The sequence below is a fragment of the Lutra lutra genome, chromosome 3, assembly GCF_902655055.1.
Source record: "Lutra lutra chromosome 3, mLutLut1.2, whole genome shotgun sequence".
NCBI lineage: Eukaryota > Metazoa > Chordata > Mammalia > Carnivora > Mustelidae > Lutra > Lutra lutra.
In genome coordinates this window covers 29,614,461-29,626,684 of record NC_062280.1, presented here as the reverse complement: position 1 = coordinate 29,626,684, position 12,224 = coordinate 29,614,461, and positions in this window count along the sequence as shown.

Below are 12,224 nucleotides of genomic sequence, written 5' to 3'. Positions count from 1 at the left end.
CCCTGTCTCCCTCCCTGCTGCCCCCCAAAATATAACAAGACACAAATAACCCCTTACACTGAGCCCCCACTGTGTGCCACACAGTGTGAACACCCCCAATCCCCAACAACCCTATGAGGCAGAAACTAGTATCATTCCCATTTTGCAGCTCAGGAAGCTGAGGCAGTCCGACTCCAGAGCTGTGCTTGGCCCCCTGGAATGGATATGAATCTGCCAGGTGAACTGTAAAGGGCTTTGTTACTGCTGTCTTCTCAAAGCCTTTCCACACTAAGTATCTAAGTTTTATCCAAGAGACAGGCCTATGAGGTGGGTGGGGGGGTTCCAGATATTCTTATCCAGGCTTCAAGTCAGTGCAAGCTGTTGTGTTCTGGTTATTTTTGCGTCTTGTCTCCCAAACTAGATTGTAGGCTCCTGGAGAATTTGAGAGACCATGTGGATCCTTAGCATATCCCAGGCAACAAGCATCCTTGTTGTAGTTCCAAGTAGCCTGCAAGCTTTCTTTCCCGCTCCCTTATTTTGGTAACAAAGGCTACACACACAGAATACACACAATGGGTGGACAGATGACCCAGTTCCCAGCCAGTCTTAGCAACTGTATCCCTCTGACTGCAGTGATTGGCTCAGGGGTGACCTGGACCTGAGAAGGGCCAATCAGAGACCTTCCCTGGAATTTATAGATGAAACAGCTAGAGCCTGTGGCAACTATGTTTCCTTCCCCGTGGGGTCATTCCTGCACTAGGAGGAAAGAGAAGTCAACATACAAGGAGAAGCAGAGACACCTGGAGAGAACGCAGGGCAGGAAATCCTCAATTCCAGCTACTGGGGTGGGGGGGGGACCTGGTTCTGCAGCCCTACCCTTGATTTTGCGAGCTCCCCCCACCCCATGTCCTTCCTGACTTTGGGGCCAATAAACTTTTCCTCCCCCCCGCCCCCCACTTAAGGCACTTGGTGCTGGCTTCTCTCACTTGTAGCCAAAGCATTCCTGACCAATCTCTTGTAGGAGAGGGTGCACCCATTTCCACAATACTAGGGAGGACAGAACATTGTTAGGAGTCCTCTCTGTGAACCGTCTCCTGACCACATAAGGAAATTGCTGTTCAGACCAGTCCAATGCCTCAGTTCTGTGGTGAAATGAAGCAGAAAACAAATAAATAAATTATGTCACTTATTCTCTAGTCAAAATGAACATCTACCAGACTTGGCTCTGAACCACTTGGGGCCATTTCCAAACTTCAGTTCCAACCCTGAGAATCTGCTACCATGGAGGGCAGCAAAACAACACTCCAAGCCTCAGACAGCAGGTGAAAGAAGAGTGCTCCAAAACACGTTCTCAACTGGGCAGCACCCCTGGAGTCAGAGTTTTGCCTCCCCAGGGGACTACTTAGAATTGGACACACTAAAAATATTAATACCGTATCTGGGTGGATAATGTACTTGGCACAGAGGCCAAGGGGTCCCATTCAGTGGGATCGTATGCCTTTTCACTCTGTTGATTGTACGCTTGGTGCACAACACGTTTTCATCTTGATGAGTCCAATTTATCTATTTTTTCTTTTATTGCCTGAACTTTGGTGTCATATGCAAGAATCACTACCAAACTCCATGTCAGGAGTTCTAACGTTTTCTTCTACGAGTTTTACAGTTTCATGTCCTTAATCTATTTTGAGTTCATGTTTGCAGGTGGTGTAAGGTAAGGGTCCAACTTCGTTGTTTTACATGCGAATATCTGGGTTTCTCAGCGTCATTTGTTGAAGACTGTCCTTTCCTCAGTGAATTTGCTCTTGGTACCCTTGCTGAGAACAATTTAGTCATATGTGTGAGATTTTTTTTCTGGGCTCTGTGGCCTGTTCCATTGGCCTATATTATCTGTCCGTATGACAGTACCACACTGCTTTAATTACTGTAGCTTTGTAAGAAGTTTTGAAATCAATAAGTGTGAAGCCTTCAACTTTGCTCTTTTTTGATATGTTTTGGCTATCCGGGGTCCCTTGAGATTCCATGTGAATTTTAGAATGGATTTTCCCATTTCTTCAAAAAACAGTTGCGGGGTTTTGATAGCGATTGCTTTGACTCTAGGTCACTTTGGGCAGTACTGACAGCTTAACAACAGTAAGTCTTATGATCAATGACTATGGGTTGTCTTTCCATTTATTTGTGTCTTCTTTAATTTTTCTCAGCAATGTTTTATAGTTTTCGATGAACCAGTCTTATGCCTTGTGGGTTATGTTTATTCCCAAGTATTTTATTGTTTTGATGCTATTTAAACGAAATTGATCATGTGGGATTTTCCCTTCATTCTATAAATGTGATATATTAAACTGATTGGTTTTCCTATGTTGAACATCCTTGCATTCCAGAAATAAATCCCACTTGGTCATGGTGTATAATCCTTTTAATATGCTGCTGAATTTGGTTTGCTCGTGTTCTACTGAGATTTTTTTACATCAATATTCATAAGGGACATAGGTCTGTAGATTTATTTTCTTGTGTGTCTTTGTCCTTTGGTATCAGGGGAATGCTGGCCTCATAGAATGAGTTAGAAAGTATGCCCTCATCTTCAAATTTTTGGTAGAGTTTGAGAAGGACTGGTGTTAATTCTGAAATGTTTGGTCAATCTCACCAGTGACCATCTGGTTCTATTTTTTTCTTTGTTGGGAGATTTTGAGTCATTCTTCTTAATATCCTCATTTGTATTTCACTGTATGGATTTGCCATAATTTACTTAGCCAATTTTTAATTGATGGGTATTTATACTGTTTCCATTCTTTTGCTATGATAAACAGTGCTGCTATGAATATCCTGGGGACACACTTTTGGATTTATAAATTTTGATAAGCTATTTTTTAAAAATAGTCACATTATTTTAAGGTCATGCTCTTACTTGAACTAATTGATGTTGGAAATGGCAAGGTCCACTAAGACCATTTCATTCAGGGTTTTTCAGAAGAAAGGGGACAGTTTATAAACTTGTGTATGTGGTACAATGTCTTGTACACTGAGTGTTATCAAGACATTTTGTCAAATCAGGGGTGCCTGGGTGGCTCAGTCGTTAAGCATCTGCCTTCAGCTCAGGTTATGATCCCAGGGTCCTGGGATTGACCCTGCATCGAGCCCCGCATTGGGCTCCCTCCTTGGCGGGAAGCCTGCTTCTCCCTCTCCCACTCTCCCTACTAGTGTTCCCTCTCTCGCTGTCTCTCTCTGTCAAATAAATAAATAAAGTCTTTAAAAAAAAAAAGACATCTTGTCAAATCAGAGAAGAAAGTCAGTCCCACTTTTGCTTGAAATCTTCCCAGATTATCCTGACCTTGGAGAGTCTTGGAAACTTGTGGTTGGAAGTAACTTCAAAGGTCACAAGGCTGGCCAGTCCTATGTCCTTTACTTCTCAGTTAAGGCTGAAATCTCTCTGGTGACGGTAGCAAGCATGGGTCCAGCTGGGAATGCGGTGTCTCTGGGCAGCCCATTCCATTCCACTAAGAGTCATTGAGTGCCTGACACATCTCTGTCACAGAACAGTAGACAGCTCTAGTATTAGAAAATATTTCCTTGGGGCACCTGGGTGGCTCAGTGGGTTAAAGCCTCTGCCTTCGGCTCAGGTCATGATCTCGGGGTCCTGGGATCGAGCCCCGCATCGGGCTTTCTGCTCACCAGGGAGCCTGCTTCCTCCTCTCTCTCTCTCTCTGCCTGCCTCTCTGCCTACTTGTGATCCCTCTCTGTCAAATAAATAAATAAAATATTTAAAAAATATATATTTCCTTAAGGGCACCTGGCTGGCTCAGTCAGTAGAGCACACAGCTCTTGATCTTGGGGTCTCGAGTTCAAGCCCAACATTGGGCATGGAGCCTATTTTAAAAAAAAATACACACACACACACACACATATTCATATACATATATATATAATTTATATATGTATCATCTCCTTATATTTGAAGCCAGATGATGTGTCTTTGCTATGCCACTTATTCTAACTTGGGAGTGAAATAGAGCAAAATGAACCCCACCTATACAAGCCAAATATTTGGGAATAGTACTCTTCTTCTTGGGACACTTTGCCTGTTTCCCCATTTTCACTTTTTCTCCCTTCCCTGAACTAATGAACCAGCAAAACCCAAACTCACCATGACCTCCAAGGCTCCCTGGGACCGGCCTGCCCACCTGACCAACCTCAGCTCACTCACTTTGGGCTCAGCCTCCTTCCGCCACACGGCCCTCTTTTCTATCGGAGGACCCTGCTAAGCTCTTTCCAGCCTCAAGACCTCTGCATTTGCTGTCCCCTGGCTTCCCCTAAGCTCAGTGTCTGGAGGGTTTAGGGATAGCTAGGCAGATCTCTGAACCTCACAGAGGGCTTCCTGGAACACAAGGGCCCTGGCTATTCACAGGACATCCCAGATCCCATAGATGGCACAGATAGGGGGGCAGGTGACTGGCATTGGTGGATGGCTGGGGTAGGGACACTGACCTGGCCAGCATGGGGCATTTGGGCTGAGGAAAAACTGAAAGACATTAAAAAGGAGAGAACAGGGGCAACTGTTCCACCTTGCCCCGTCTGGAAGCGCCTCACCTACCGTAGTCCAACCCCAGGATCCCCGGTGTGAGGCTGTGCTGATGCCTCCCCATAGGGCACCCTCCCTCCACACACTGACCCCCACCTCCTTCGTTCATTTCCCCAGGGCCCATCCTCCTCCTCTTTCTGTTTCCCAGCTGGGCACCTCATGCTTCCATCCCGAGCTGGGCTGGGCCAGGAGGCAGCCATTGCCTGAGAGCCTTGGGGACAGGTGTGAACCCAAACCGTGGTTCCTGCCTCAGCTTTAGCACTTGGTAGGGAGGTAGGAGGCTCAAGCACAGGGGTGTTGGGGGAGGCAAGACTAGATATGGATGCTTGGCCTGGGGGTTACCCACAAATCATCTGTGGGACCTAGGCAAGTCCTGTTTCCTCTCTGGTCCTGTCATGCCCTGTGAAAGGGGTCAGGCAACATGGCCTCTGAAGTCCCTTCAGCTTCTGACATCCTGAGTCTCTGGGCTAAGGGAGCCTGAACAGTGAGTGGCCCCCAGCCAGCCGAGCCCTGGCTCTCTGGCGCCTCCATGCTTCAGTGCTCCCAGAGCCCTCCTCCCAACAGCCTCCTTCCCCACTGCTTCCTCCCCACCCCCTCTCAGCTCTAGTGACTGTGTAACCTCCACAGGGTGGTGAGCAGCTTGGAGTGACTGTAAAAGGGAAGGAATGTCCAGAAGCAATTGTTTCTTCCTGATATCACCAGGGGGCCGTTGAACTGGGGGGCCCCCCCCGCAGGACGGTGGCGTCAGGGTTCTCCCTGAAACTCTCTCTCTCTCATGCTACACTGCTCACCCCCTTCTCCACGCTGGGCCAGCCATCCACCCCTTGTCTGCCACCCTCTGCCTCTCACTGGTTTAAGACCTTCAGGCCACTGGCTCCCTCTCCATGTGACCCCACCGCCGTTCTGGGCCCCTAACCTCACCAGCACCCCCAACCCATCCCCATATAGCCCTCCTCCGCCTCCACTTTGTAACCCCCACACCCCTGACCCAGCTTCTTCTCCGGGGAGGCCCAGAGCCTGGCTCCAACCCCCGCCTGCCCCACGCTCCTTTTACAGACATGGAACGCTGCAGGTTTTCTGCCAAAGTAGGAGAAGTCTGAGGCCAATCTCACCTCCTCCCTGGCCTCAACTTCTACCAAATAGGACGCCTTGAAGGCTGGAGTAGGGAGTGCGGGAGGGGGTAGGGGGGTGGGGGTGGGGTGGGGGGAGGGGTAGGCTGAGCTTCAAGGGGAGGGGCTGCTGAGATGGTGGAGGTGAACGTGTTTGTGGACTCTTAGCCCCTCCCCCCCCTGCTGCCAGGATGCCTGGGGTGGGGGGGGTTACTTGGATCAATAGGAGATGGAGAAGTAGAGGATGGGGACCCCAGCCAAGCGGAGGGAAGGAGAAGAAGGGGCTTCGGTAGCCTTAGAAGTCCCCGGGAAGGCATCCTGATGTGCCAAGAGCAGCATCTGGTTGGGAGTTGGGAGGCCAGAGGCCTGGGCCAGCTCTGGCTAAGCTGTGTGGCGGGACTGCACGTGTCCATTCTCTGGGCCTCAGTTTCTCCTTAGTGAAATATCCTGGACATTCCTCCTTGCTCTGACCTGAGTGAGAGAGGCCTTTTTCTTGGGACTCAAAGCTTTGGTGCCTCCCTGGGCAGCCTTGCTGGGAGCCTCCCTGCTCACCCCAGACTCTCCATCAAGGGGGACCCAGATCTCTGGCCCGGCTCCAGGATGGCCCCTGTCCCATGATGAGATGTGGCTACAGCAGCCAGCAGAAATGGGATCGCCTACCTCCTTAGACATAGGTTCTCCCCACCCTCCTGCTCCTCCCAACTGCTCGGGGCTCCCATTTTGCCTCTCCCCGGGCTCCCCTTGTCACCGTGTCCTGCCCAAGAAAACCAGTGCCACCCCCTGCCCTGCACTGGCTCTCAGGGTCTCAGCTGTCCCCCCACATCCCTCTCCTCGGCACCCCAGCCACCCTGCACAATCCCCAGCAGTTTGTAGGGGCTACTTCTGAACTCCTTGAGAATGGCATCTGGCCCTGAGCCATGTCCCAAAGAGATAGAGATCCAAGGCAGAGGAGCCCCCTTTCCCCACACAGATGTGCACCCCCACTCCTAGCCAAAACCCCCATGCAGAACAGGAGAAACACTCTTTGACCAGACTAGGGTGTATCTGGGTAGAAGAGGGGAAGGGGTCTGAGAACTGGGGTGGAGGTTGTCAGGGCAAGTTAGGAACCCCTGAGATGGGGTTTGGGGTCACTGCTCCCACTTCCATGCAGGGAGAAGTCACAGGCTCCTTCACCTGCCCATGGATTCACACCCTAGATAGCCTCTCCAGGCCGAACTCTAATCCCTCTGCTGAAATGCAAGCCCCTTCTTTCTTAGAACTGGACCCAGAGAGAGAGAGAAAGGCAGCTTCCTCTCTTCCCTGGAAGACTATCAGGTTCCTAGTGCCATCACTCAGCCTCTTTCCCTGATTCATCCCCATTCCTTTCATCTTTCCTCATAAGCCTTTTTGGTTTCAGCCCCTCCAGTTTGGTCATATCTGTGCTGTCCTGGGCCCTGTCCAGGTTTCCTACATCACTCCGAGGCTGTGGCATGCTTTAAACAGGGCCTAAGCTGGCTGGCAATGACCTCACATGGCCACTATGCGCGGTTGCTATCTATAGCCTTACAGGATCATCCTCCTCTTCCTCCAGCCAGCTGAGTCACAGTCTTGGGGTCCACTCAGACCTCAGGGCCCTCTCTGCTAGTCCAGATCACAGCCCACTTCAGTACTCAGAGCCGTTCTAGCTGCTGAATGGGATACTTTATTCTTCAAACCATCCAGGTACACAATGAGAGTGAGTCTTGGGTTCCAAAAGATACCCTTCTCGGACCCTCAGTGTTTTTAATAGCCCCAGTCCTTCATCCTTCTATCTTCTCCTAGCTGTCTCGATAGCCGATAGCCCGCCAATGGCCAAGATTCCATTTGACCCTGCAGAGGGATGGGGAAGGAGTGGGGGCGGGGATTTGGGAAGCAGCTGTTGGACCACTGCCTGGATTCAAATTGGATCTAGGACTCGTGGGTGAGTTACTTTACCTTCCTGAGCCTCAGTTTACTCATCTGTAAAATGAGGATAAGAGTTACTTCCCAATGTTGTGAGGATTAGAGAGATACAGTGATTCTATATGGCTGGTGTCCAGAATACCATGCCCAGTATACAGTAGGTGCTCCATAACTGGTAGTTATGTGGGGCATGGTATTCTGGACACCTGCCATACAGAATCACTCTATCTCTAATCCTCACAGTGTTAGGAAATAACTCTTATTCTCATTTTACAGTTATGGATACTAGGCTCAGAGAGGTTAGGGAAGTTCTCTAAGGTTGCACAGCAAGTAAAAACAACATCTGGATTTGAACCTTATGATGGCTCCTAGAAATGCAGCTCATTTCTCTGTGTCTCTAAAGACTTATCCACAGATTGACTTGGCAGGTTCAGTTCTAGTCCTTCCTTTTTTTTTTTTTTTTTTTTTTAAACTCAGCCCTATCCAGGGGTCTGAGCTGAAAAGTCCCTTATCTAGTGGGGAAGTCCTACCAGCCTTCTACCCTGCTCCTCTCCCCAACCAACCCCACTGTCCTCAGAAAGCCAACGGGGCTTTGAGTAGGGCAGGTTTGGGGGAGTCTGGCCTCCATCCCATAGGACCTGTGGGGCATTGATGATTTCCCATCTAGGGAATCAAGAAGCCAGTGGGGGCGACTCTGTCCCATGCCACCTGCAGGCCAGCCAGGCACTGGGGCTCCCCTGCCAGTCAAAGAGGATCCCCTGAGCATACCCTGGCCCCAGACTGCCCCCAGCTGGCCTGGGCACAGGCCTCAGACAGCATCATGCACAAGGCAGTCCTAGAGAGACCTCCTCGAGGACTGGGACTGGGGGCTGTGCTGGATCCGGGGTCCAAGGTCAGCTGCTGGGGATTCCCGCTGTCATAGCTCTCAGGCCTCAGAGCCACCCAGAGATGTTCCAGATATAATCCCTCCCTTCCCAAATTTAGAGATCCTGAGAGATAACTGTTTGTCGAAATCAGAGCACTGGAGTTTTTCTCCCCGCCCACAGCAGTTAGAACCCTACCCCCCAACTGTCCCAAAGAGCCTCCCTGATGCCCCTCCCCATCCAGCCTTGAAGAGCCAGGCCAGGATCTCCCTCTGTCCTTCCTAGGCTCCCCAGCCACCCTGGGCACCAGAATAGACCACTGACCACTTGCCTTGGGAGCTGGGAGGGGCCACAGCTGGTGCTGCCAGTCAGGCTGGGGGAGGGGGTTGAGAGGAGCAGAAAGGGGCACAGGGGCTGTGGAAGGGTGCTCCTCGGTTTTGTGCAACCAGCTCTCCCCCAACACCATACAAGCCACAATGCCCCTCCACTTCCCAGCCAGGACAAGGCTTGGAGTGCCAAATACCCTCTCAGAATGGGGCTCAGACTGTCTCTACCCCCAGCTTCCTCCCCTTCTCTGGTCTCTGCCCCCTTCCCTTCCTCTCCAGTCCATTCCTCCCAACCCCCTCCCCACCACACACTCTGACTCCACCTCCCCCATGGTCTCTGCCCTTCCCCCTCCCCCAGCTCCCTCTGAGTGAGGATGCCCTTGCTTGCTGACCCTACATTCCGGCCTCACTAGGGTCAGAAGGGCTTCCTGCCTGCTCTGGGCTCCCTGGCCCCACCCTTAGCTCCCGGCAGCCTCTCCGGGCTGGCCAGCTGCTGGCCCTTTGCAGTCCCCTTCTCTGTCACCTCCCCCAGCCCCAGGCCCAATTTAGCTCCTTTAATCTTCCCTGTAATCCAAGCCGACTGTTTCCTGAGCACACACTGCACTTCCCAAATGCTGGTCCCTGAAGAGGGGCGGGGGCGGGGTGGCCTCAGCTCTTTCCTGCCCTAGAGCACCCCCACCCCAACGCAGCGCCCCTGTGGTGCCTCTCTTCTTCCCACCCCTAGGAGGCCCCAGGGAGCTCTGGCTTTGTCGTCCTCTGCCCTCCGGCCTCCCCGTAGCCTCATCAGGAGGCTAGCCTGACTCCTCACCTCGCTTTCCCACCTCTGGGCCTTCGTTAATGCCCTACCGTGTGCCCGGAACACCATCTCCCCCAAAATGCATCTCTTCCCGTGGAACTCTTACCCCTCCTCTCTCAAAGCTAGCTTCAGCCTGATTTCCCCAATTCCAGATTAGAGACTCTGGGACCAGACTGCCTGGGTCCCTAAACCTGGCTCTGCCTCTTAGCCATGCCACCTCTCTGAGGCCTCTTCTTTCCTCATCTGTAAACGGGGATCCTAACAGTGCCTGCCTCCGAGGGCAGCTGTGAGGACTAAATGAGTTACTTTATGTAAATAAAGTGCTTAGAACAGTTCTGGGTAGATTGCAAGTGTTATTTCAGTATTAAATGAAAATTATCTTTTTCTGCCTTACATTGCAATGACCATTTCCTCCAAGTTAAGACACTCATGAACTGTGAAACACGTCATTTATCTCATAACATCATTTCAGGGGAAAAAAGCATGTCCCTGTGAAATGTGCAAATTGTAAGGCATCTTTCAATTTCGTATCTGTGTGAATTGCTCAGTAATGACATCGGCTCAGTAATGACATGAGCACACACTTGTCTCTAAGAATCTATTCAGCCAGCCCCCTCGTCAGTTCCATGGGCATTCATTGTTTTTTCCAAGTAATCTCAACGCCCAAGGTGGGGCTTGAACTCAAGATCTTGAGATCAAGAGTCGTATGCTCCACCCACTGAGCCAGCCAGGCACCCCTTGCGTTCACTGATTATGGTTGGTACACAGGGACTTGAATTCAAGTTCTTAGACCCAAATGGTATTTAGCCGAGCAAATGTTTTTTCCTAAACAGCCAAGCTAACTCACAGTGTAGTGGCTGTTAAATGAGATGGTTTTTTTTTTTTTTTTTTTTTAAGGCGTTAGCACTGTATTGGATATTCGACACAGGAGAACCATCACTGGGATAATTTAAAAACGTTTCTCTCTGAATATGTGACAGGTGGGTGAGAGCTGGTATTTCAGGGTCAAAGTGCCCTCCAGTGGCCATAAGGGAAAACTGCAGGTTTCCTGAGGAGCTTGGGGCACCCTTCCTTTGCTGGTCCAGGAAGGAATTCAGCCCCATCTCTGCCCCACCCCCAGCCAGGCTTTTCCAACCCTTCCGGAATTCTTCACATTATCTTTCCTTTTACAGAGGCCTAAGGGGCTTTAAAGAATTACTTAATAGGATACAAGTCCAGGGGCAGAGCTTTAGCCCAGGAAGGGCTATGGCCTGAATATATGCTGTTTCTCAAAACCTGTGGGCCCAGGGCTCTGTGGCCCCTGAGGGGCTCTGCGGCAGGGAGGTAGGATGGAGGAATGCTGTGCGCTGGCCATCAGTTCTGCTCTGACTTGGACACTGGTATCTGGCCTGTGAGAGACCCCTCTCACTACCCACATTTGGAAATCTAGCACAGACCAAGTATAGCCCATTCCAAGTAGCTGCTTCTATGCTTTGACAGATTTGTCATTTATTTACCCTTCCTTCTTCCTTCCCCCCTTTCTCCTTCTCTCCCTCCCTCCCTTTCTTCCTTTCTCCATCAGTATTTACTGAACACTGGCTGTGTACCAAGCTTCACGTCCTAGGTGCTGGGGTTAAAAAGAATCAATCCAACACAGACACACACACAGCCACAGAGAGTTGTTCACAATGTCCCAGACACCACATGCAGAGTTAATCCTTGCCTTGGAGTGTTTACGGCTTCTCTGTGCGGCTGAGTGGGAGGGCAGAGGCGAGAATATCAGATCCAGGCTGCCTGATTTCCCTTCATGAAATGCGTCTAAAGAGGAAGATTTGTCTGGCCAGGTTTGGGGGCTGACTTCCCCCTCCTGGGCCACTCTGGTCCCCTGAGAAATCCTCCCCACCTCAAATGCTGACCAACCCCCCAGCTCCACCTGCCCCAGGGTCCCTGATCTCCCCTCCCTTCCCCCACCATTGACCGTTGCCCAGGGCCCAGGGCTGGGAGTCAGGGAGGGTTGATGGGAGTTAGCTTTGCAGTGGATGGCCTGGATGGGCAATTTACTTACCTGATACTTACCATCCAAACCCAGATCACTGGCCATGGCTGGCCAACTCCCCATTGTCCAGGATTGAGAGAAAGGAGCTTTACTCTAGAGTCATTGCATTGGGGTGAGGGTGGGGGGTTGGTGACTGGAGGCGCCCAAGGTTCGTCTGTTGGGAAGATGACAGGTGGAGGAGGAAGAGCCGGTGGGCGATGTGTGCATTGTTCCTGGGACTCTGTTGCCTCCCCGAGCTGTCATCCTCCCTCTTTCCCTTCATGATCAAACCTCTCAAATGTCTTCCCGTCCCTTCCCACCCCTTGCTTGTTCCTAATATTTCCATTTCCTTAGAATTCTTCCCAGTGCCTCAGCACAGGCTACTGGTCCATCTTTGGGTCCCCTCCACTCCTGGACCCATCTAACAGAAGTGTAATGACAGCCTCATCTATGTCACTTTAAATATTCTAGCAGCCACATTTTTACTTATTTTTTTATTTATTTTTAAGGATTTTATTTATTCATCTGGGAAAGAAACAGAAAAAACACAAGCAGGGGGAGAGGCAGAAGGAGAGGGAGAAGCAGGCTCCCCACTGAGCATCCCCGATGCAATGCGGGGCTCGATCCCAGGACCTGGAGATCAT